Source organism: Nerophis lumbriciformis, linkage group LG01, assembly GCF_033978685.3.
Source record: "Nerophis lumbriciformis linkage group LG01, RoL_Nlum_v2.1, whole genome shotgun sequence".
Taxonomy (NCBI): domain Eukaryota; kingdom Metazoa; phylum Chordata; class Actinopteri; order Syngnathiformes; family Syngnathidae; genus Nerophis; species Nerophis lumbriciformis.
In genome coordinates this window covers 51770949-51796082 of record NC_084548.2, presented here as the reverse complement: position 1 = coordinate 51796082, position 25134 = coordinate 51770949, and the positions used below count along the sequence as shown (strand labels likewise).

At 41.4% G+C, this 25134-nt stretch overlaps 1 protein-coding gene across 5 annotated transcripts in view; it reads left to right on the top strand.

The window, feature by feature from the left end:
- The window catches only part of fmnl3 (formin-like 3), a 67545-nt gene that overhangs the window by 3838 nt on the left and 38573 nt on the right, over positions 1-25134 (top strand). Inside the window, exon 1 of one of the 5 annotated variants that reach the window (XM_061985913.2) lies at positions 20748-20797. The exons of the other annotated variants lie outside the window; for them this stretch is intronic. The gene's annotated coding sequence lies outside the window, so the exon portion shown is untranslated. Of the gene's footprint in view, positions 1-20747; positions 20798-25134 lie in introns of those variants that run through there. 5 annotated transcript variants of the gene reach the window in all.

Below are 25134 nucleotides of genomic sequence, written 5' to 3'. Positions count from 1 at the left end.
GGAAATTAAGTCAAGCTCTCAGCCAGAGGGGATGAGCTCGGGTGAGGAACAATGAGAAAACACAAAAAAGATAGCATCAAATATTATTTATTTTAATAACACCAATGTACAACATGCAGGGATATAAGTGCTGCTAAAAACAGCAGAGACTGAATTGATCGGCGAGTGTGTCGGTGTACCTAATACCTTTTATCTGTGTCAATGCTAAAAGTAGAATACTTGGGAAAGTGTTTTTCCACATTATCTTTTATTTTACAAAATATCATATCAATTTAGGGACGGGGCGGTATCGCTCGGTTGGTAGAGCGGCCGTGCCAGCAACTTGAGGTTGCAGGTTCGATCCCCGCTTCCACCATCCTAGTCACTGCCGTTGTGTCCTTGGGCAAGACACTTTACCTACCTGCTCCCAGTGCCACCCACACTGGTTTAAATGTAATTTAGATATTGGGTTTCACTATGTAAAGCGCTTTGAGTCACTAGAGAAAACCGCTTTCACTTCACACACTTCACATGACAATAAGAACATTTCATATCACAGTTATTGTGACCAAAACTATCCCGGTTATCATTATTATCACGGTATTGTTAAATGTGCTCATAAAGTACTTATACTGAACATTTTTAACCAAGTTTTACTTTTAAAACGTTAATGTGTTTTGTATTTATGTTAGCATTTAAGCCAGCTGCTTTTTTATGAAATGAGCAGAATCGCTAAGTTTTTCCACATGTGATACTCAATCACAGTTTTACGATAATTACAATTTGAAACGGTTGGCCCTGTGATGAGGTGGCGACTTGTCCAGGGTGTACCCCGCCTTCCGCCCGTGTGCAGCTGAGATAGACTCCAGCACCCCCCGCGACCCCAAAAGGGACAAGCAGTAGGAAATGGATGGATGGATGGATGGAATACTAACTGTCGGGATTTTAGCGCAGTATATCATTGTACCGATAATCGTTATATCCCTACACCAAATTAAACATTAAATTCTATGTAGCATGTAACATAGCTGATGGCAAAATATTCTTCTTCATGCCCCAAAACTAGTTGAGACAGAATCAACAGTGCCTCTGCTGGTTGCAGCCAAGTAGTGCACCATATTTTGCCTTAGTTTCTTCAAGATCTGATAATTCCACAATCTATTCCACACAATGCGATCAATCGTTTAATCAGTTGTTATGCCCATCCTTAGGAACTCTTACTCTCTCAAACTAATTAATTTGCCCAGTCAGTCAGTCAGTCAGTCAATGTTTCCTACCTCTCCGCTCCCAGAATCCACTATGTCTTGCACCTAACCTTCACCATATGAGCCTGCCCTTATGAAAACGATGTAAAAGGAGTGGGTGGCACTTTCAAAGGTGTACGTCTGGCATGGGATCTTCTTTCACTAGTCCACTGCTGGATTCCTGCGGTCTGGTCCGCACTGAAGCCGCAGGAGAACTCGAGGAGGGAAAATTCCCTTTGAACTGCGTGGCTGCCTGCCACTGTTTTCAGTGGTAATGACTTTACCAACTTATTTTTTTTACACAGCAGACATATTGTTGGTTGAGGGGGGGCTACATGGGAACAGTTTTAGTTTCTGACTGCTTTAGCATCCGAACTGATCAGTCACACTAATCCAATCCCGCAATGGTTTAGTCGTTGACATGCAGTTGCATCATGCAAAACACAGATGAAGAGTTTCAGTGTTGACAGTGTGACAGACTAGCTGCTTCTTCAAGTCCAACGAAAGTGGAAAGATAAGTGGAACTAATGGAGTCAAGATGTGAGAAGTGTTTACTGAGCATAAAATCTAAATTAGCGTTATTTATTGCCTTTCATTTGTGCGCCCAACTTTTCTTCTCCTTACACACCAGCCCCTTTTCTAAAAAAGGAAGATGTGTGTACATCTGGCTCAGGCACCCACCACTGCGACCTCAGAGGAAGAGGGGGATTATGAGAGTCGGGCGAATGCAGTTAACTCAGGGTTTTAGCCGTTCACCTGGCCCTGAGCGCCCTCGAGCTACAATTCCCCCAAGTGGGCTACGTTTTATAGGCACTTTTAGGGCTTCTGTAATTCTGTCCTCGCAGTTATGTGGAATGCAGGGGTCAAGTAAAAGTGCACGACTGAGCAGATACATCACGTCCGCAATTATCATACAACATGTGTGGGTTAGCGTCGCCTGTGTTCACACACTAACACAGATGCATGCTTACACACAAGCCCACATCATTGGCTTCATAAACGATTAAGTCTTTGTTCACACTACCTGATGCATGCTTGTGGAGGTTGTGTTGTCTGTGGGGGGATTTCAAGATGCTAATGCAGCTGCACTTTGCAAGGCAGGAGGTTGGAGAAGTGGTTTCCTCCTCAGTACAATAGGGACTCTGTCAGTCTGTGTTGTTTTAGAAAGGGGGCCTCATCCCCCCGGTGCCTTTTGTGCTGAAATAAACTTTTGGGTATTCACTTGTTTTTAAATTAATAGGTGCAAACTCTTTACAGAAGTTTAAATTGTTTGTATAATGTGTTGATTTTTTATGTGATTTCTGATAACTTCATTTGGGGAGATTCTTGCAAAAATGGTTCTCTCTTTTGGTTTTGGTTGTTACATGCTGTAACCTTCCCTATGCAGAAAAAAAATCCTCGGACATTTTAGTTGATTTAAAAGTTCTATCTCAAGACAGCATGAGATCAGATTTGTTGCTCTTTCTTTCTGGCTGACCTCTGCCTTTTTTTTTTACTGGGCAGCCTGTCAAAGAGCGTGGCCAGCATGAGTTATTGAGGCGTTCATGTACCTGCATTCCTGTCATTCCTCCTGTATATCGTCCGTCGGCGGGGGCTTCCCTCAGCCCCGCATGGACGCACTGAGGAGAACAAACAGGATGTCGGCCTCACAGGAAAGAAAGAATACTTCCTTTTCCTTGATTCATCACCAATCCCTGCGGTTATTTATAACTTAATGTCTCTTAGATATACTACAAAGTTTCAAAGTTTGGGAAGCTGATTAAGGGACACCAACAATACTGCCCTTCAAGTTTGTTCTCGCTCGGGAGCTGAATGAACATCTGGCTTTTTTGCGGGATATTTGATTCTTTACCTACAAAAAAGCCTCAAAGACGGAAATCAATGGTAGTGCTTTAGCTGTGAGGCTGAACGATGAAATATCACGTTCAACCCACTTCCTGTCACCACGAGAAGCAAGTTAAGTGGTAAGTCAATTAAAAAATGACTAAGAAGGGCAATGTTTCGCTCTCACCGCTTTGGAGAGCTGTGAATTCAAATGAGAGGGGAGCAAGGTGAGAAAGGAGGCACAGCTATAATTAAACGGTGTTGTCTTTGACTGCAAGGAGGATTTCACACTACCTAACTGCACAGTTGCAACGCTTTCTAGGGAACTCTTGTTTGAACCATTTGTTCATTGTTGGGCAGGGTTGGACAGGTCAAGTATTACACCAGTTGATTAGCAGAACAATTGCCTAATAAAAACTCTCACTATAGATCATTAGCATAGGATGATAATACAGTCATTCCTCGTTAATTGCTTTTAATTGGTATACCAGACATGGCCACGATAAACAGATTTTCGCGAATGATTATTCAAATCAAATATTTGTTCATAGTTTGAGCATAAAAAATCTGTTTACAACCTTCTAAATACTTTTTTACAAAAGTAAAAAAAAGTATACATTATTGGAGCCCTTTAAAGAGGAACTAACATTCTTCTAGTCACCCTTACACTCGTTTCACCTAAAAGTGTTTCACTGTAGATTACAGTACTTACAGGTAGCCCGGTGGCTCCTGCAAGCATCATTGCTATGACCCTCATCCAGGCACTATAACACGGCGTGCAAATGCTTTGTCACATCCTGGGTAGTTAGAACTGGGCTTCGATGTGTGAAAACATGGCATGTGTTGTTCTGCAAAAACATGGTCAACTTGAGGCGGTATGGCGTAGTGGGTAGAGCAGCCGTGCCAGAAACCTGAGGGTTGCAGGTTCGCTCCCCCGCCTCTTGACATCCAAATTGCTGCCGTTGTGTCCTTGGGCAGGACACTTCACCCTTGCCCCCGGTGCCGCTCACACTGGTGAACGAATGATGAATGAATGATAGGTGGTGGTTGGAGGGGCCGTAGGCGCAAACTGGCAGCCTCACTTCCGTCAGTCTACCCCAGGGCAGCTGTGGCTACAAATGTAGCTTACCACCACCAGGTGTGAATGAATGATGGGTTCCCACTTCTCTGTGAGCGCTTTGGGTATATAATAATAGAAAAGCGCGATATAAAATCTCATCCATTATTATTATTATTATTGTCCAATCTATGATAGTTAGCTTTGACGTCAACATTCCACTTTAGCATTGCATGTCCGTATTGTCATTCCACGTCGCTCAGGCCAAAGCTGTGTTATTTATGTCAAAGATCAAGTGCATCAACAGAGTTTATCTCCACTTTGGCCAGACAGTTGCTGATGGCTGATAGCTGTCTCAGTTAGCCTGAGGTGCCGCTCCGAACGTCTGATGCTACATCGGCCAGCTGTTGTCATTCGATATCGCTCGCGTCATAAGCTCACAAATATGTAGATGTGTTATTGATGAGGCAGGAGTTGAAGATCAAATCCATCAAAACGTTGTTCTGCCAATAGGTGGGCAATTTAGGTAGATGATAGATTAGCGTCATATTGTCTTTAGTAGGGTTCACCCTGAAAACAAAAATGGAAGTCGTGCTTTATGGTGAATATTTATTGATCTCCACAACTAAATAATACATATAAAACATAAATTAAACCTAATTTAACACTTAGTTTGGGCCAAAAATAAAAAAGTAAAACGAACAAAACAAAAAGGATGTACCGGTATATACAATATATATATATATATATATATATATATATATATATATATATATATATATATATATATATATATATATATATATATATATATATATATATACATACAGTATATATATATATATATATACTGTATATATATATATATATATATATATATATATATATATATGTTATTTTTTTAATCACAACATTTGAAGCGCAAAGTAAACAGGGATTACTCTAGTCGAAACTAGATGGCATATGAAAAAGATACTTGAATATTGTTAGCTTTATAGATTTTCAACTGTAGTTATTGAGCTCTTACAAAACCTCTTTACTCTTAATTGGTATTGGACTAATTTATCAAAATGTCAAAAAGTCTGTTTGCTGGTTGGTGATACATTTGCATGCAAATGACAGATGTGATCTGACCTGTTAAATGGATGACTTAACAAGCCTGTAACTGAGTAGGCCACTGTTTTGTTTGCAAACAAGCATCAACATCTATGCCGGTCTCAAGAGCATCTTCTTTGTTTGCTTACAGTCTTCCAAAATCTTTGTGTAAAATTCCTGCTTTGTTGTGGCCTCCTAGTTCAGATTACTCGTCCAATGAGCGATAGTCTGATCGGATGTCTGTTAAGAGAAAGGGGGGCAGTGTTTTCTCACACTCTCAGCTTTTACCCCCGAGCTGGAAAAAACACCCACAATTCATCCACACATACGCATATTGTTTGCCGTGATGCGCGAAGAAACAAACACTCATATTCCATGCTGCGGCTTCAGAACAAATCTGACATTACTCAGGCTAGTTTTTCATTTGCCGACACATTCAGGAAGTCCTATCAGCCCCATGACGACAACAGCTCATCCTGTCTCCTCTCATTGTGTTTCCACACAGAGGAAAAGGAACAATATCTCCAAGATTCATTAATAAAAAGCCAGTGTGATGAATGTATCTTTAGATATTGTCACGTACGCTGTTCTTCATGTGATGTCATTGTCACAGGTCACATGATAACCAAATGGCATTATCGCCCACATCACACAACCGTGCAATTTGTCATGCTGGGGGTTGATTTGGTACTTTTGTGGGTGTAGACTGCTGTTTATTTCTGCTTCTTTTTTTTTACTTTTACTTCCCTGAGACAAGTTGAACTCTGGAAAAACTCTTTCACAATTTTTTTCTCATTTTGATAGCTCAAAATATGCCTAGTTAATGTTTTAGGAAAACATCCCAGGCCCCATTTTCCCTTTCCACTTCCTGACAGGAATCTACTCAGCTTTTTGCAACCCTTCATTTAAGAGCTTGAGTTATTTTTGAGTTCATTACAAGCATGTTGTACATACACTTTATAAATAAAAGTAAAGACAAACCTGGTACTATTAAACTATATTGATGTTGGACAATTATATGCTTCCAAATTTGCAGGAAGAGTTTGGAAACAAAAATGCCCTTTTTTGTTCCAGCAAGACTAGGGTTTGGGATTGTTTGAATTTTTAAGATTCTGGTTGCTTAAGAAACAGGGTCAAATAATGCACTATGAAATTCTCAAGGGGCTCTTTTCAACCAGCATATAAATATAAATCTTTTGAACTTGAATATAAATGTTATGAAGTGTCTTTCTATTTCATTATTTTCTTTTATTAGATACAATTGTTGAATTAAAACAAGGTCAATGGTACACAATAACTAAACAGAAGCAAAAACTACTATCTATTACACAATGAAATCCCGAAAGGGACAAGCGGTAGAAAATGGATGGATGGATGGAATCCTTTGGTTTTTACCTTCAAAGTTCTATTGTGTCCAGGAAATTATTCGCTGAATTTGTTAACATTTACACAAATGACAAAAAAAGATTTTGGGACAATAAAGATGTTGATCTAGGGCTGGGCGATATGGCCTTTTATTAATATCTCGATATTTTTAGGCCATGTCATGATACACGATAAATATCTCAATATTTTGCCTTAGCCTTGAATTAACACTTGATGTATATAATCACACCAGTATGATGATTTTATGTGTCTACATTAAAACATTCTTGTTCATACTGCATTAATATATGCTAATTTTAAACTTTCATGCAGAGAGGGAAAGTTAATTTACCAAAACTGTATTTATTAAACAGTTATTAAGCAGTGGCACAAATATTCATGTCATTTCAAAACAGAAAGTGCAAGATTGTCAGAGACATTTTAAAACAAGCTATGAGTGCACTTTTGTGCATGATGTCACTAAGATGACATATCAAAACAACACTAAATTAAAGTGCACTTTTTGTACAGAACGCCACTACAATAGTTTAAAACAAATAAAGTGCACTATTGTGCATGATGTCACACAAGATATTTCAATAACTGTCAAATAAAAATGAGCTGCATAATAGGAAATCAAATAGTGTATGTCCTTCGCTATGAGGTAGGGTCCTGCGGACGTTATCTCCTTCTGTTCTTGACTATTTTTTTCATACGGTGTTGATGTGGAAATGGTTGCTTGGGCATTTTGTTGGTGTGGCACCGGCCAGAGATGTTGACATGCAGAGTTTTAAACACTCTTCATCCTCTAGCGGGTGACTTTTCAAATGATGCTACAAATTAGCAGTAATGCTACTTTTTGTAGCAACGCTTTAGCCGCATACTTGACATATTACGGTTGTCTGTTTAACATTGCCCCGCTTGAAGCCAAACCACCGCCAGACAATGGACCCTGTGCTGTTTTTCTTGGGAATTAATTATTCTTCCTTCATTTGTTACCAGGTTGGCACCTTCTTTCTCTCGTATTACCACTCGCACCGCACCACTAGCATCACAGCTAACGTTAGCCATTCCGCTACCTGTCTGCTCCGTGAGGGCGTATGACGTTGCACGTATGTGACGTATGTAAGAAGGTGCGCTTGTTTTATCTCTCTGTGAGAATCAGAGGCAAGAAAGAGTGAGAAGAGCCTGTAGTGTAATTCCCTCAACTAAAAGCAACTGCGTGAGAACATATATTCGAATATCACAATATAATCATTCTCTATATCGCACAGAGACAAACCCGCACTATATCGAGTATATTCGATATATCGCCCAGCCCTATGTTGATCCTCTCTCTAGACTATTAATCTACTTGTTAATTTCCCGTTATTAACTGCTTACTTTCTGATGTAACGCGCTTTCTACACTTCTTAAAGTTTACCAAGCACTTATTTCTTAGGTTGTTTAAAGCTAGTTTAGTGGCAAATTTACTGATTAGCTTACCTGGTCCTGCTCGCATTTCATGTGTGTGTAACATGTTCAGCCTCCTCCACTAGTGATAATAATATTTTTAAGAAGTATACTTTATTGGCCACAATGGATGATTATTGACTTTGGAGAGTGACTCCACATTGTGTATGGCAATACAGTTAGCTGCTAAGCCTTTACTGTGGCAACTAATTATTTTGGTACACAGACTGAGCATCGAAAATAGGAATCAACATTTAAAAATTTGGACAGTTCCAGGAGAATTGGAATGCAAAACCTGTTTTCCATTGATGCCCAATGGTCACTCATTACGGAAGCAAGACTGCCCCGGTGCACAAAGCAATGGCTATAAAGACGTTGTTCTATTAGTCAAACAAACAGCGCCTCAAACACCTTTTGGATGAGCAAGAAGGCAGATGGAGAACCAGTAGGCCCTTCTCTCAAGTCCAAAATCTGTGACCTTGGACCTCACAAATGGTTTTCAGGATGATTGGACACATTTTCCTACAGACACACCTGTAGAAACAATTTCAAGACCAGTGGAAGTTGTAACCAACCCCATATTTGCTCAATCCTGTTCCAGGCTGTGATTGCCAGGTCTCCAAACAATTTTGAGCATATAGTGTATTTTCTTAAGACTATGATAACACTCATGATTGTAATGCTTGACAACAACATCAAATACGAACATCTGTTAGTTGTTTTTAATATGAATATGAATAATAATAATGATTACGCCACATGCTATATCACAATTCCAATTTTTTGATCACACATTTAGCATCAAACAAAGCATCCTTTGTGTAATAATTACAATCCAAACACAATTATCTTAATCTTTTAGTTTTTCATTTGTAACTAGCGCTTGTGTCATGATTATGTTCTTGTAATATTACAGTTGAACAATGACAATACCTTAGTAATGAAGCTACAGTATGCGCTTGGCTTATGGTTGTTTTCAGCTGTGGTTTTCGATCCATCTTTCGTTGAGAACCTCTTTCCGTGACCCCGCCCTGATCAGCAGACACTCAGATTTGTTTGGAGTAAACCTGGCTGTCTGGGTCTCAGTCTCTGAGCTGTGACCGGCTCTGTAATGAGGACTGCGACCGCCCACTCTTTTCCCTCTAAGCTGACGACAATCAAGTCTCGCCAGGGAGGGAAAAAAAGTGAGTTTCTGACTCTAATAAAGCAGCAGCACAATAACACTGTAGTATTACTTATTGAGATAGATGAGTTTGATATATATATATTTAAATACAGTAATAAGTAACAATATGTACTTATTTATGCACAATTGAGTGTATTAATACATTTTGATCAAATTTACTGAAATCATTACTAAAATGTTGGAGTAACTGATCACGGCATAGAAAGGTGTAAACCAGGAAAGTGTCAAATCAGTGTGACTAGTGTATGAGCAAAGGGGCACAAAAGAATGTGCCCCTTTGGATACTGCAACAATTGGCTGTGCAAATGTGTAATGTTACTGAGTTATGTTTCAGAGGTTTTTTGAAAAAAACAAAAAAAAACACAGGCTATTTGGTCTAAATACTGTTTAGTACATTTAAAAACAACAACACAGGTGCGTGAAACAAATTTCCATTGTGGGCAAATCACAGTTACGGCACCCCTTAAAGGGCCTATTACACAAATGCCCTTTCATTTGATTATCGTTGTTTACCAATAAACTGATGGAAAACTTGCTTTGAAATCAAAAGTTAGTATGTGACAAGCAGACATTTAAAGGGGAACTGCACTTTTTTGGAATTTTGCCTATTGTTCACAATCATTAAGTAAGACATTACGACGGATGTATTTTTTTAATGCATTCTAACGTAAACATAATAATAAACGTAAACAAATGTCCACTTATAGCGGAGCCGGAGCCAATTGGGGGGCCTCTTCCACCTAATAAAAAACATCCAAAAAGTTTCAACAATACTCCATTTACATTTTGTGACTTGAATATTAACCAAGTAGTAGTGATATTGGTTTTATAAGCGGTAACGTAGACAAACTATTTATAGTGACTCGGTGATCACGAGCTTGCCTGCCAATGTTGACATGATGGACTTGTGAGCTGCTTCCTCGCTTCCTTGCTCGTCAACTTTATTCAAGATCATAAATCATGCCTCTCACCTTGATAGTAAAACAACAAGGACGTATTCCGACAAGGTGGTACACTTTGTCAGCCAATTTAGTCCCGGAAATGGCGAGAGCGACACGAAAAGACGCTTGGTTCCATCCCCCTTTTCTTTGCGAGTTTTATTATGAGTCATTCTTAATTTAAACGAGAATATAACAAAATTGTGACAATAATAATAATAACAGCAGATATTGTACAGTAAGTGATGTTTCATTATGTTTGTTGGCTCTCATGAAGTCTGCAGTGAGTAATAATCAGTGATGTTAAAAAAAAGTTTACATTTTAAAATTAATGCGCCGCGTATGCTTAAAATGAACAAAATAGGTAAATCAATCAATCAAAGTTTATTTATATAGCCCTAAATGACAAGTGTCTCAGAGGGCTGCACAAGCCACAACGACATCGTCGGCTCAGATCCCACATGGTAAAATATTATTAAATATTAAATGTTATTATAAATGTGCCTTTTACTACATTACATATATACTTACATCATGTATATAAAACCTTAATGGAGGTCTTTGAATGTTTTTTAAAGGGCTTTGTAGGCAGTATAGCGCGGCTCCCATTGGCTCCATTGTAAGCAGACTTTTGATCGCATTTATTTACTATTTAGAATCTGTCGTCCTGTCTTTCATTTATTGCGAACGATAGGCAGAATTCCAAAAAAAGTGCAGTTCCCCTTTAAGTTCAGTTAGTGTAGAATCTTAATTTGAAAGGTTTCAATGACAAAAAAAGCTTGGAATAGCTTGTTGCATTAAATAATATTAAATTAAGAACTGCATTTGCATGCTTTGCATGATCATTTACTGTCAAAATTAAAATACATTCATCAAGAAAGATGAAATGCCTTATTGACACACATTGTTTCCAGGGTTTCACAGGCCACTTAAATTGAAGTGGCCCCCAGGTCTTGAGTTTGACCATTGTGTTTTAGAACAACACTCATGTTTTATGCAAGAAGGCCACATACTGTATGTATGTGGCACATAGTGTATAAAGTAAACCTCTGCTATCTGTCCGTTGGATCAACTGTTTAAGTGAGTTTAAATTAGTTGGGCATATGTTGATATTCTACCTAGACATCAGGTCATGTCCTATCCTATATGAATCGCAGAGAAAGATGATGAAAAAAAAACATCCTTCTTTTCCATTAGTCGCTCTGGGAATCTCCAGCGGGAGTTGAAGGTCATAAACTTAGCTCAGGCGATGTTGTAAATCAGCTCGGATTAGGAAGCTGTCCAGTTCAGGGTATTTGGACTCGCCCCCTCCAGCCAGTATTGGTTTGGCTGCAGCAGCACCCCCATCGAGCCCAAGGTTGTGGGGGTCTGTGTGTTTGCCTGCAGATTTTCCCAGCGCTCCAATCAACAACCTGAGCCCTTCAACAGTCACACTTTTTTAAATTGAGCTTTTTTTATTTTGTTCGTTTGCCAAATATCTCATCAATCTTCATTTAGGTAAACGCTGGTATGTTTTCATTAACCATTAATACAACTCTGACTGTCTTTGTTGAGAGAAATCACAAGATCCTACTGCCTTATAGTAATGGCGTCAATTTTGACTCAAGTTTAAGGGTAGTTTATGCTTCTGTGTCACGGTTGAACGTTACGGGCAGTTGTTTTGCGATGAGTCAACTTAGTCTGCATCTATGACACTCGTTGACTATTTTGCCTGTTATCTTCTTTCATCGCTAGTGAACAATGGCAGTTAAATACAAACAAAGAGCACTAATGTCGCTGGAACTAATCAATTACAACAATTACTTTTTTTAGGGGTTGTCCCTGTACAACGTTTTTACTCCTGATACAATACCGATATTGGAGTTCGGATTATTGGCCAATATAGATATTAATCCGATGCGATATCTGCACAAATTATAGTTCATACTTGTGTTATTTTAAAGTGTGGAATGTTAAAAAAAAAGTTGATCAAGTGATATTACTCAGACAGTAATGGTAGGTATAAAAATGCTAACCTATTTATTATTAACTGTCTGCAATGTATTTATGCTGTCTTTAAATTGAAGTAGAGTGGCAATTGTTTATTTGGTGACACATTGGCCACAATAATTCATCAAGTTAAAGGGGCCCTATTATGCAAATCCAACGTTTCTTACCTATTAGTACCTGCTGTGGTGTATTTGGGAACGGCAAAAGTCTTGAAAATTTGAAATCAAACTGTGGAGGCCGATCTTGCCTTCCTTCCTACTTCCCCCAAATGAGCTGATTGAAATGTGCATAATGAGTGACATCACAAATTGGAAAAAACTGTCAGCAGATGATCCATATATGGTTTAAATGTACCCAGAGTGCCTTGCGCTCGTCCGCCATTGTAGTCCGCACTGTAGTCAATAAGCTCCTTCTTTTTATCTATCCTTATGTTGTGGGACAGACTGGCTCGTACATGCACATGGATCCTCTGCTGTTGCCATTTCTAATACAAAGTAACATGTAGCTCTCACTTATATCTGTCAATAGACTCGCTATGAAAGCGCTAAAAACTACAACAAAGTGGACGGGGAGAAGAATCCTGAAGAGGAGGTCAGAAAATCAGTCTGTAAAACACATCCTATGCAAACATTTTTACCAAAAAAACACCATTACATGTTATGTAGACCACAACAAAGTAGAAGAAAAAATCATGATATGACCCGTTTAAGTTAAGATCATGATGCAAAAAGTTGAATGATGCAGACATGTTTGTTGCTGGATACTTTTGAAAAGCTTTTGCCTTGGATACTTTGTATGTGTAAGTAACATATGACTATAAATATTTGCTACTTGTTTATATTGACATATGTCATGCTTTAGACTGCAATATTGTTCAGTTAAGGACGCTTTTTACTTATAATTGACTAGTGTGCTATTGTGTGGTTAGCGGTTGTGTAGCTGCAAGCTCTTTATAAATGATAAATGGGTTGTACTTGTATAGCGCTTTTCTACCTTCAAGGTACTCAAAGCGCTTTGACACTACTTCCACATTTACCCATTCACACACTGATGGAGGGAGCTGCCATGCAAGGCGCTAACCAACACCCATCAGGAGCAAGGGTGAAGTGTCTTGCTCAGGACACAACGGACATGACGAGGTTGGTACTAGGTGGGGATTGAACCAGAGACCCTCGGGTCGCGCACGGCCATTCTTCCACTGCGCCACGCCGTCCCCTTTGCAGCCTATAGCCTACCAAAAGCTACAGGACTGTATGTATCCGAACGCCTATATAAGAGATTTTACATGGTAGCCAATAAAATCTGATACTTATTTTTCTGCTGATATCAAACCAATATTCAATATTAATATCTGATCAGGACACCCCTAACTTTTATTGTGAAAGCTGATCGAGAAGGCATTCATGTAGGTAGATTGTACACACTCTGAGTTGTACTGTATAGACACAGGAAGCAATTTACTAACATGTACTAAAAGCTGATCCATCTCAGCCCATCGATGCAAGGTTAGATTATTTTGGAGGTGTACCTCAAACTATGGAAGATGATTTGGAGGGGTAGAAGCAAGCTGAAGCAAAAATTAGGATTTAATATACCAATTGTGCTGCCTTATCCTTTCAATGGCTACTGACCTTTTATGAAGCAATTGTTTTAGTAAAATAATAAATAGAAGGGCCAGTTCATTCTAATTAATCACATTGATTAGGCATCCATTCCATTGGAAATGGTTAGGTATTGCTCACTGCATGCTATACCAGCAAAACTAAGCATGTGACAAAAGTTTGTTTTGAATTAAATCAACCAATTATATTATAAGACCATTGCACATTTGTAGTCCAACTCATTGAATAGTGGTAACTAAGTTTATTTCATTTTCTCAACATAAAAGTCATAGATCACAGGTATTGGGCACCATACTTGTGTGTCGTATGTGGCTGGTAAATGTATCATCTTATACGGCTCACAACATGCAGTGGACCCTGTGATAGAAGAGATAGTGTCAGTAATAGAACCAGTTCATCAGGTTGTGTATTGTACTGTTGTTGCATATAAGCTGGATTTAACAGGACCATGGGAGAAACTGTGACCCTGCCTACCAGCCATTGTTAGCCATTTTCTGTAAGGAGAAGTAAAAATATCTCAAATGTCAAAGGATGGGAATGGCACAGCACCAAACCAAAACAAAGCTTCACATTGAATCCAGTCAGGTCAACACACAAGGAGGAAAATACGTGGGCAGCACATTACAAGCCCCAAACATTTTTCACATTTTTGTAGTATTTTACCCCTAAAATGGGCCGAGCGATAAATAAACACAGGAAGTGCATGGCTGTATCACTGCAGGAGAAAGTGAAATTAAGTTAACTCAATTCACTTACCTAGCTCAAATTACTAATTTAGCCCTAGAGGAAATATCTACTGTGATTTCTGACCTCTTCATCTTACCTTCCTGCTTTTTTAAGCCCATGTTAAGTGTTAAACCTGACACACATTTGCTCCTCAGACGTCAACTTGCAAACAGTATGAAGAGCCGACTCCTTTATATCATCCACAGCACACTATGGCCAGCAGGAGTACACTTAATTTGGTTTTGCCAAATGAAAGAGCCTTTGCCTTTGTGTCTGCTTACCAGTAATTCAGAATTAAATAAGTACAAAAGGGCCTCTTGCTCTTTGCCTGCGCGTTTAGTATGCATGGCTGACTATGAAAACAGGAGAACAAGCTCGGCTGCAGGCCTGCACAGATGCTGTGGCTGATATCTGTCTGGGTCTAATGCAGTATAACTGGTGCCTTGTTTACATCACAATCAAGCCTATGCCACATTATCTGCTGCGCATTAAACAAACCCACAATCGTTTTTTGTCATAGATCTATTTGCTTATGTTTTTGCAGAAAAAGGAATGCTCCATGAACCTGCATTTTCAAAGATTGATTGTATGGCCATACTCTACAACAGAGGTGCCCAAAGTGCGGCCTGTGGGCCGAGTCATTTTGCCTGGCCCACCAAAGAGTGGCTTCCCAAATGTAATACATATTCATATTGACTTTATTCATGCTCACGCAATCATTCATGGCATGTTCGCAGGGCTTATTGGTTACGATCCATCCATGTTATTTGCACTAATTAAAGGAACTTTTGTCACAAGTTGTTGGTGACGAACCCCAAGATGCAGAGAAGGCAGGCTTGGTACAGGAAAACATCATTTAATGTCCAAAATAAAGAAAAGAACACAAACCAGGAACGAACGAACTGGAAACAGGGAACAAGAACGAGCAAACAGGAATTAGGAATAACTAACGGCTAACTGGATATAGCTAACAGGAAAACAAGAAGCTAGGAGACAGCAAACTGTAAATAGCTATAGGAACTAGTAAACAGGAACAGCTTACCGCAAACAAAGACATCGACAAGTATCAGTGACATCGACAAAGATCAAGTAGTAACGACATTGACAATCACATCGACAGCGACAATCACATCGACAATATTCCAGCACTGACTGGAGGTCAAAGCAGGTCCAAATAGCAGCTGGCTGATTGACACCAGGTGTGGCCAGATGCCAATCAGCCGCAACTGAGGGGAACAGCGCTCAGGGAGACTAGCAGGAAACTGAACCAAAATAAGAGCGCTTACAGGAAATAAAGACAGAGGTAAAACCAAAACATAACTAAACTGTCAGTGACAAACCTGACAACTTTATTGTTTACATTTAGGCTTTTTGTGTTTCACGCCAAACACAACGAATTTAAGTGTGGAACACAAATAGCCTAAATGGAAACAATAACATTCCTTTAGTTTGTGCAAATAACATGAATAGATTGGCATATTTTGAGTTTGGCCTTTGGAGGCAAAAAGTTAGGGTACCCCTGCTGTACAGCACCTCCTTTTTAGCATGGTCAGAAAAAGTGGGCAATGATTCGTCGACACCAATAAAAATCTATAAGAACATTTTAAATTAATTGATAATGTTATCACTCGTGTTTTTCCGTACAGAAAGGAACATGCAAGCAACGGGAAGATAGAAATGGCAGCGGCCATTGGCAACAACACCGCGAGCGAAAACATGGAAAGTATGGAAACATTCCACCCTAAACACATCAAAGACACAATTAATTTGCTCAATTTACAAAGAAAACTTCACTTTTCATGGCAGTACGTCTGTGATGCGGGAGCATTTGTAGTAGAGGCAAGTGGAAATCTGAGCTTGTTAGCTAGCTGGCTAACAAACGGGAAGATGAAGTTATGTAAAACATAATTTTAACTAGGGTTGGCGATATATCGAATATACTCGATATATCGTGGGTTTGTCTCTGTGTGATGTAGAAAATGACTATTTCGTGAGTATTCGAGTATACGTTCTCACGCAGTTGCTTTTAGCTGCGAGCATTACACTTCAAGCTTTTCTCACTCTTTCTTGTCTCTCCTCCTCACAGAGAGATAAAACAAGTGCACCTTCTTACATACGTCACATACTGTCACGCGTGCAACGTCATATGCCCTCACCGAGCAGAGAAGTAGCGGCATGGGTAAAGTTAGCTGTGGCAGGTGTTGCAAGCGTAGTGGTTTTACGAGAGAGAGAACGTGCAAATCTGGTAACAAATATTAGGAAGAATTAAGTGGTTTGACTTCAAGCGGGAAGATGTTGAACAGACAACTGTAATATGTCAAGGATGCGGCAAAAGCGTTGCTACAAAAAGTAGCAACACCACTAATTTGTAGCGTCATTTGAAAAGTCACCCGCTAAAGAATAAGAAGTGCTTGAAACTCTGCATGTCAACATCTCCAGCTGGTGCCACACCCAACAAAATGCCGAAGCAACCAGCACTGACCCAATTGAGCCTGGCGTCTTCCGTTTCCACATCAACACCGTATGAAAAAAATAGTCAAAAACAGGAGATAACGTCCGCAGTAACCTACCACATAGCGAAGGACATACACTATTTGATTTCCTATTATGCAGCTAATTTTTATTTGACCGTTTTTGAAATATCTTGTGTGACATCATGCACAAAAGTGCACTTTATTTGTTTTAAAATATTGTAGTGGCGTTCTGTACAAAAAGTGCACTTTAATTTAGTGTTGTTTTGATACGTCATCTTATTGACATCATGCACAAAAGTGCACTCATACTCTGACAATCTTGCACTTTCTGTTTTGAAATTACATGAATGTTTGTGCCAGTGCTTAATAACTGTTTAATAAATCCATTTTTGGTAAATTGACTTAGTTGTGATTTCTGTCTCTGCATGAAAGTTTAAAATGAGCATACATTAATGCAATATGAACAACAATGTTTAAATGTAGACACATAGAATCATCATACTGGTGTGGTTATATGCATCAAGTGTTAATTCAAGGCTAAGGCAAAATATCGAGATATATATCGTGTATCGTGACATGGCCTAAAAATATCGAGATATTAATAAAAGGTCATATCGTCCAGCCTTAATTGTAACTATCATTTTAGCTGAAGTCTGCTGGTTAAGATGTGTCATTACACCTTTGTTCAGGTTTTTAAACCCATCATCATTCAAAAATTACTTTATTTTTGAGGATGTTAGATACCTTTTGGTGTTTTGAGGTTTGTTTTCATTGCTGCTATTTTCACTGTCCTTTATTTACATTAAAAAATATACTCTTTTTCTCAGCACTTTCCCCATCCTTGCTTTAAAATAGAAAAAAATTATTTCCATTTTTGTTGCAGCCTAATAAGCAGCATATTTACGGTATAAATACATATTCCTAATTACGTAATGTTATCATATGCCTAAAAATATTTCAAGCTGAGTTTACAAGCAGAGGGCTAAATGAGCCTCTGAGTAGGTGTACACCTTATCCAATTAGTTGACTAATCGTTAAAGTAGTCAATGATTCGTCAACTATCAAAATAGTTGCAGCCCTTCTCAGAAATTGTGATAAAGGAAGATGTTGAGAATGTAGGAAAACATTTTCCCGGAAAGAGACAAAGCAGAAGTGCAATTTGGGAGAGGGTCCGACTAAAGCAAATTGAGTTCTATAAACAACACACATTCCTCCTGTAATTCTGGACATCTGGCATGCATGTTGCTTCTACTTCCTCTCCTGTGTGGGTTAGGTTGAGCACAATTTATCAGCATGTAACATTTGGGTAGGAATGGGAATTGATAAGATTTTTCCAGTTCCCATTCCACTTTTGCTTCTGCTTAACGATTCCGGTCCTTATTGGTTATCGATTCTTATTTTAAAAAAAGACAATTTTAGGTGAATTAGCATCAATTTTGTTTAGTTCAAAGGTAACGTGGACCTTACAAAGCCAACAGTGAGGTCTTAATAGGATCATAAGTATCATAGAAAAAATACTTTTTTGAGGATGAATATAAGAAATAAATGTTCTTCTGAAGAATTTTACTAAATAAAACATATGTGAAAATTACACAAGAATGTAACATTTATTTATATAGTAAACATTTTATAACTTTTAAGAATCTTTATCATCTCTCTAAAAAAATTAAATCATGCAAAGGTTTGTTTAGATTTACAAGGTGAAATTATAACGGGCTCATAACATGCAACTCCTAATATTTCAGCCCTACTTTGATGTCTATGGCTTACAGCTTTTGAAAACCTTAAATTGAAATCGCAGAAAATGTGGGGTCTTCAAAAACTGTAAGCTATGATGATCAAAATTATAGGAAATAAAGGCTTAACATATCTCACTTTGAATGTCATGAGTTAATCTCACATATAAATTTCACATTTGAAGTTGAATTGCTGACATAAATGGACTTACACGATATTCTATTTTTATGAATTTCACCCATCCCATCCATCCATTTTCTACTGCTTGTCCCTGTCGGGGTCGCTAGGTGTGCTAGAGCCTATCTCAGCTGTATTTGGGCGGAAGGCGGGGTACACCCTGGACAAGTCGCCATCTCATCACAGGGCCAACACAGATAGACAGACAACATTCACACTCACATTCACACACTAGGGCCAATTTAGTGTTGCCAATCAACCTATCCCCAGGTGCATGTCTTTGGAGGTGGGAGGAAGCGGGAGTTCCCGGAGAGAACCCACGCAGTCACGGGGAGAAAATGCAAATTATCCATCCATCCATTTCTACCGCTTGTCCCTTTTTTGGGGTCGCGGGGGGTGCTGGAACTTATCTCAGCTGCATTCGGACGGAAGGCGGGGTACACCCTGGACAAGTTGCCACCTCATCACAGGGCCAACACAGATAGACAACATTCACACGAGAGACCATTTAGTGTTGCCAATCAACCTATCCCCAGGTTCATGTTTTTGGAGGTAGGAGGAAGCCGGAGTACCCGGAGGGAACCCACGCAGTCACGGGGAGAACATGCAAACTCCACACAGAAAGATCCCGAGCCCGGGATTGAACTCAGGACTACTCGGTACCTTCGTATTGTGAGGCACATGCACTAACCCCTGTTCCACCGTGCTGCCCCATGCAAATTATAATGATTGAAAATAAATCTAGTTGCAGTAAAACGTGCAACTTTTCTCTGACTACAACTGAACATTCACCTACAAAAGTTAGGAGCACTGTGGCAAATGGGTGCAAGCCTTTATGCCATGTTCACACGAACACAGATACTTAATAAACGCATACTTATCTCTGCGTTTAGGCCTCTCGTCTACACGCAAACGCATACTTTTGTCTTTAAAAATGCAGATTTTTGCAAACGCTGGCCAAGGTAAAGAGTTCCAAAACTTTCCACTCAGCGTATGCGTGCACACGGCTCAAACAGAGACTTGTACTCATCTGATTACATCACGGTTGTGCACTGTCATTACAAAAGCTAAAAAACGCTGCCTTTCTGACTTTAAACACACTATAAGACGATTTACTGTATGTTTGAACGTAAACCTGCTATTTTCACTCTACATTGATAAAAAAGACGCATCAAAAGCGAAACTCCCGCCACCGACAATGACAGTCAGCTTTTTCGGATACGATCACTGTCGGACCTCCGGCTGATGGAACAACTTTGACAATCAATATTTTTTGCTTTGCGTCATAAGAAAGGTGCAACATTATCTCATGTTTTAATCCTTGTGTAACAACAGATCACTGTTCTAAATGTGTCCACTGGATGTTGAAATAGCAAGTCTGTTAGTCAAGCATATAGTATTTACATATAGTTCCCCTCAACTCAATGTAAAACAAACAGTAGTAAATTAAACAATTGGTAACCCCACTGAAAATGCTGCATGAGACACTGCACATAGATATAGTTTTGTTAAAATGATTGTCTTCTATGCAAATTTAAAGAAAGTAAACAGTGGAAATAACAGATGAGGTTGTTGATACATAGAAGGGGTTTTTTACGCTTTATTTTGTTTTTTGTTCAATCCAAGATGGGCTGTGACTTGAAGTTGAATTGGTTTGTAGATACACTGAGATCAAGCCTAAGTTCATTGTGTTCTTTGTGTCAGGTTTGTCACTGACAGTTTAGTTATGTTTTGAGTTTTTCCTCTTTGTCTTTATTTCCTGTCGGCGCTCTTATTTTGGTTATTTCCTACTTGTCTCCCTGAGTGGCACCTGGCCACACCTGGTGTCAATCAGCCAGCTGCTATTTAAACCTGCCTTCTCCTCCAGTCACTGCTGGATTATTGTCGTTCCTACCTGTCGTGTCGATGTCAGTGTAGCTGTATGCGGTAGCGGTAAGCTATATTCTGTAGCTGTTTGTAGCTTACTGTCTTTTTGTTCCTAGTCCCTAGTGATGGGTTGATGAGGCCTCATGAAGCGTTTCGACACATTGCAAAACTGTATTGATACTGTGTCGATACTGTGTCACTAAATACTGACATCTGCTGGACATTAAAAATCCCTACAGGCAACCTATGGACCGACTCAACTGACACTGATTTTATGACCTAGTACTCAAATGGGGGTACGCGTACCCCTGGGGGTACTTGAAGGTATGCCAAGGGGTACGTGAGATTTTTTTTAAATATTCTAAAAATAGCAACAATTCAAAAATCCTTTATAAATATATTTATTGAATAATACTTCAACAAAATATGACTGTAAGTTCATAAACTCCGTGAAGCACAAGCTCAGGTTTGTCACTAAAATGTCTGTCAAAAAGAACTGTGAAAAGAAATGCAACAAGGCAATATTCAGTGTTGACAGCTAGATTTTTTGTGGACATGTTCCATAAATATTGATGTTAAAGATTTTTTTTTTTGTGAATAAATGTTTAGAATTAAGTTCATGAATCCAGATGGAGCTCTAATACAATCCCCAAAGAGGGCACTTTAAGTTGATTATTACTTCTAGGTGTAGAAATCTTTATTTATAATTGAATCACTTGAATCACTTGTTTATTTTTCAACAAGTTTTTAGCTATTTTTATATCTTTTTTTCCAAATAGTACAAGAAAGACCACTACAAATGAGCAATATTTTGCACTGTTATACAATTTAATAAATCAGAAACTGATGACATAGTGCTGTATTTTACTTCATCTTTTTTTTTTCAACCAAAAATGCTTTGCTCTGATTAGGGGGTACTTGAATTAAAAAAAAATTCACAGGGGGTACATTGCTGAAAAAAGGTTGAGAACCACTGACCTAGTATATACAATAATATAAACCAAGTCATTGTATTTCATTTAGGATTATTTCATAACCATCCATCCATCCATCTTCTTCCGCTTATCCGAGGTCGGGTCGCGGGGGCAGCAGCCTAAGCAGGGAAGCCCAGACTTCCCTCTCCCCAGCCACTTCGTCCAGCTCTTCCTGTGGGACCCCGAGGCGTTCCCAGGCCAGCCGAGAGACATAGTCTTCCCAACGTGTCCTGGGTCTTCCCCGCGGCCTCCTACCGGTCGGACGTGCCCTAAACACCTCCCTAGGGAGGCGTTCGGGTGGCATCCTAACCAGATGCCCGAACCACCTCATCTGGCTCCTCTCGATGTGGAGGAGCAGCGGCTTTACTTTGAGCTCCTCCCGGATGGCAGAGCTTCTCACCCTATCTCTAAGGGAGAGCCCCGCCACCCGGCGGAGGAAACTCATTTCGGCCGCTTGTACCCGTGATCTTGTCCTTTCAGTCATAACCCAAAGCTCATGACCATAGGTGAGGATGGGAACGTAGATCGACCGGTAAATTGAGAGCTTTGCCTTCCGGCTCAGCTCCTTCTTCACCACAACGGATCGATACAGCGTCCGCATTACTGAAGACGCCGCACCGATCCGCCTGTCGATCTCACGATTTACTCTTCCCTCACTCGTGAACAAGACTCCGAGGTACTTGAACTCCTCCACTTGGGGCAAGATCTCCTCCCCAACCCGGAGATGGCACTCCACCCTTTTCCGGGCGAGAACCATGGACTCGGACTTGGAGGTGCTGATTCTCATCCCAGTCGCTTCACACTCGGCTGCGAACCGATCCAGTGAGAGCTGAAGATCCTGGCCAGATGAAGCCATCAGGACCACATCATCTGCAAAAAGCAGAGACCTAATCCTGCAGCCACCAAACCAGATCCCCTCAACGCCTTGACTGCGCCTAGAAATTCTGTCCATAAAAGTTATGAACAGAATCGGTGACAAAGGGCAGCCTTGGCGGAGTCCAACCCTCACTGGAAACGTGTCCGACTTACTACCGGCAATGCGGACCAGGCTCTGGCACTGATCATACAGGGAGCGGACTGCCACAATCAGACAGTCCGATACCCCGTACTCTCTGAGCACTCCCCACAGGACTTCCCGAGGGACACGGTCGAATGCCTTCTCCAAGTCCACAAAACACATGTAGACTGGTTGGGCAAACTCCCATGCACCCTCAAGGACCCTGCGGAGAGTATAGAGCTGGTCCACAGTTCCACGACCAGGACGAAAACCACACTGTTCCTCCTGAATCCGAGGTTCGACTATCCGGCGTAGCCTCCTCTCCAGTACGCCTGAATAGACCTTACCGGGAAGGCTGAGGAGTGTGATCCCACGATAGTTAGAACACACCCTCCGGTTCCCCTTCTTAAAGAGAGGAACCACCACCCCGGTCTGCCAATCCAGTGGCACCGCCCCCGATGTCCACGCGATGCTGCAGAGTCTTGTCAACCAAGACAGCCCCACAGCATCCAGAGCCTTAAGGAACTCCGGGCGGATCTCATCTACCCCCGGGGCCTTGCCACCGAGGAGCTTATTAACTACCTCAGCAACCTCAGCCCCAGAAATAGGAGAACCCACCACAGACTCCTCAGGCACTGCTTCCTCATAGGAAGACGTGTTGGTGGGATTGAGGAGGTCTTCGAAGTATTCCCTCCACCGATCCACAACATCCGCAGTCGAGGTCAGCAGAACACCATCCTCGCCATACACGGTGTTGATAGTGCACTGCTTCCCCTTCCTGAGGCGGAGGATGGTGGTCCAGAATTGCTTCGAAGCCATCCGGAAGTCGTTTTCCATGGCCTCACCGAACTCCTCCCATGTCCGAGTTTTTGCCTCTGCGACCGCTGAAGCCGCACACCGCTTGGCCTGTCGGTACTTGTCCGCTGCCTCAGGAGTCCTATGAGCCAAAAGAACCCGATAGGACTCCTTCTTCAGCTTGACGGCATTCCTCACCGCCGGTGTCCACCAACGGGTTCTAGGATTACCGCCACGACAAGCACCAACTACCTTGCGGCCACAGCTCCAATCAGCCGCCTCGACAATAGAGGCGCGGAACATGGTCCATTCGGACTCAATGTCCAGCACCTCCCTCGTGACATGTTCAAAGTTCTTCCGGAGGTGGGAATTGAAACTCTCTCTGACAGGAGACTCTGCCAGACGTTCCCAGCAAACCCTTACAATGCGTTTGGGCCTGCCAGGTCTGTCCGGCATCCTCCCCCACCATCGCAGCCAACTCACCACCAGGTGGTGATCGGTAGAAAGCTCCGCCCCTCTCTTCACCCGAGTGTCCAAAACATGAGGCCGCAAATCCGATGACACAACTACAAAGTCGATCATGGAACTGCGGCCTAGGGTGTCCTGGTGCCAAGTGCACATATGGACACCCTTATGTTTGAACATGGTGTTCGTTATGGACAATCTGTGACGGGCACAAAAGTCCAATAACATAACACCGCTCGGGTTCAGATCCGGGCAGCCATTCTTCCCAATCACGCCTCTCCAGGTTTCACTGTCGCTGCCAACATGAGCATTGAAGTCCCCCAGTAGAACGAGGGAATCACCCGGGGGAGCACTCTCAAGTACTCCCTCGAGTGAATCCAAAAAGGGTGGGTACTCTGAGCTGCGGTTTGGCGCGTAAGCGCAAACCACAGTCAGGACCCGTTCCCCCACTCGAAGGCGGAGGGAAGCTACCCTCTCGTCCACCGGGTTGAACTCCAACGTACAGGCTCTGAGCCGGGGGGCAACAAGAATTGCCACCCCAGCCCGTCGCCTCTCACTGCCGGCAACGCCAGAGTGGAAGAGAGTCCAGCCCCTCTCGAGAGAACTGGTTCCAGAGCCCTTGCTGTGCGTCGAAGTGAGTCCGACTATATCTAGCCGGAACTTCTCCACCTCGCGCACTAGCTCAGGCTCCTTCCCCCCCAGCGAGGTGACGTTCCACGTCCCAAGAGCTAGCTTCTGTAGCCGAGGATCGGACCGCCAAGTGCCCTGCCCTCGGCTGCCGCCCAGCTCACATCGCACCCGACCTCTATGACCCCTGCTATGGGTGGTGAGCCCATTGGAGGGGGGACCCACGTTGCCTCTTCGGGCTGTGCCCGGCCGGGCCCCATGGGGACAGGCCCGGCCACCAGGCGCTCGCCATCGTGCCCCACCTCCGGGCCTGGCTCCAGAGGGGGGCCCCGGTGACCCGCGTCCGGGCAAGGGAAATCTGGGTTCCTTGCTTGTTTTCTTCATAGAGGTCTTCGAGCTGCTCTTTGTCTGATCCCTCACCTAGGACCAGTTTGTCTTGGGAGACCCTACCAGGGGGCATAAAGCCCCCGGACAACATAGCTCCTAGGATCATTGGGACACGCAAACTCCTCTACCACGTTAAGGTGGCAGCTCAGAGAGGAGTT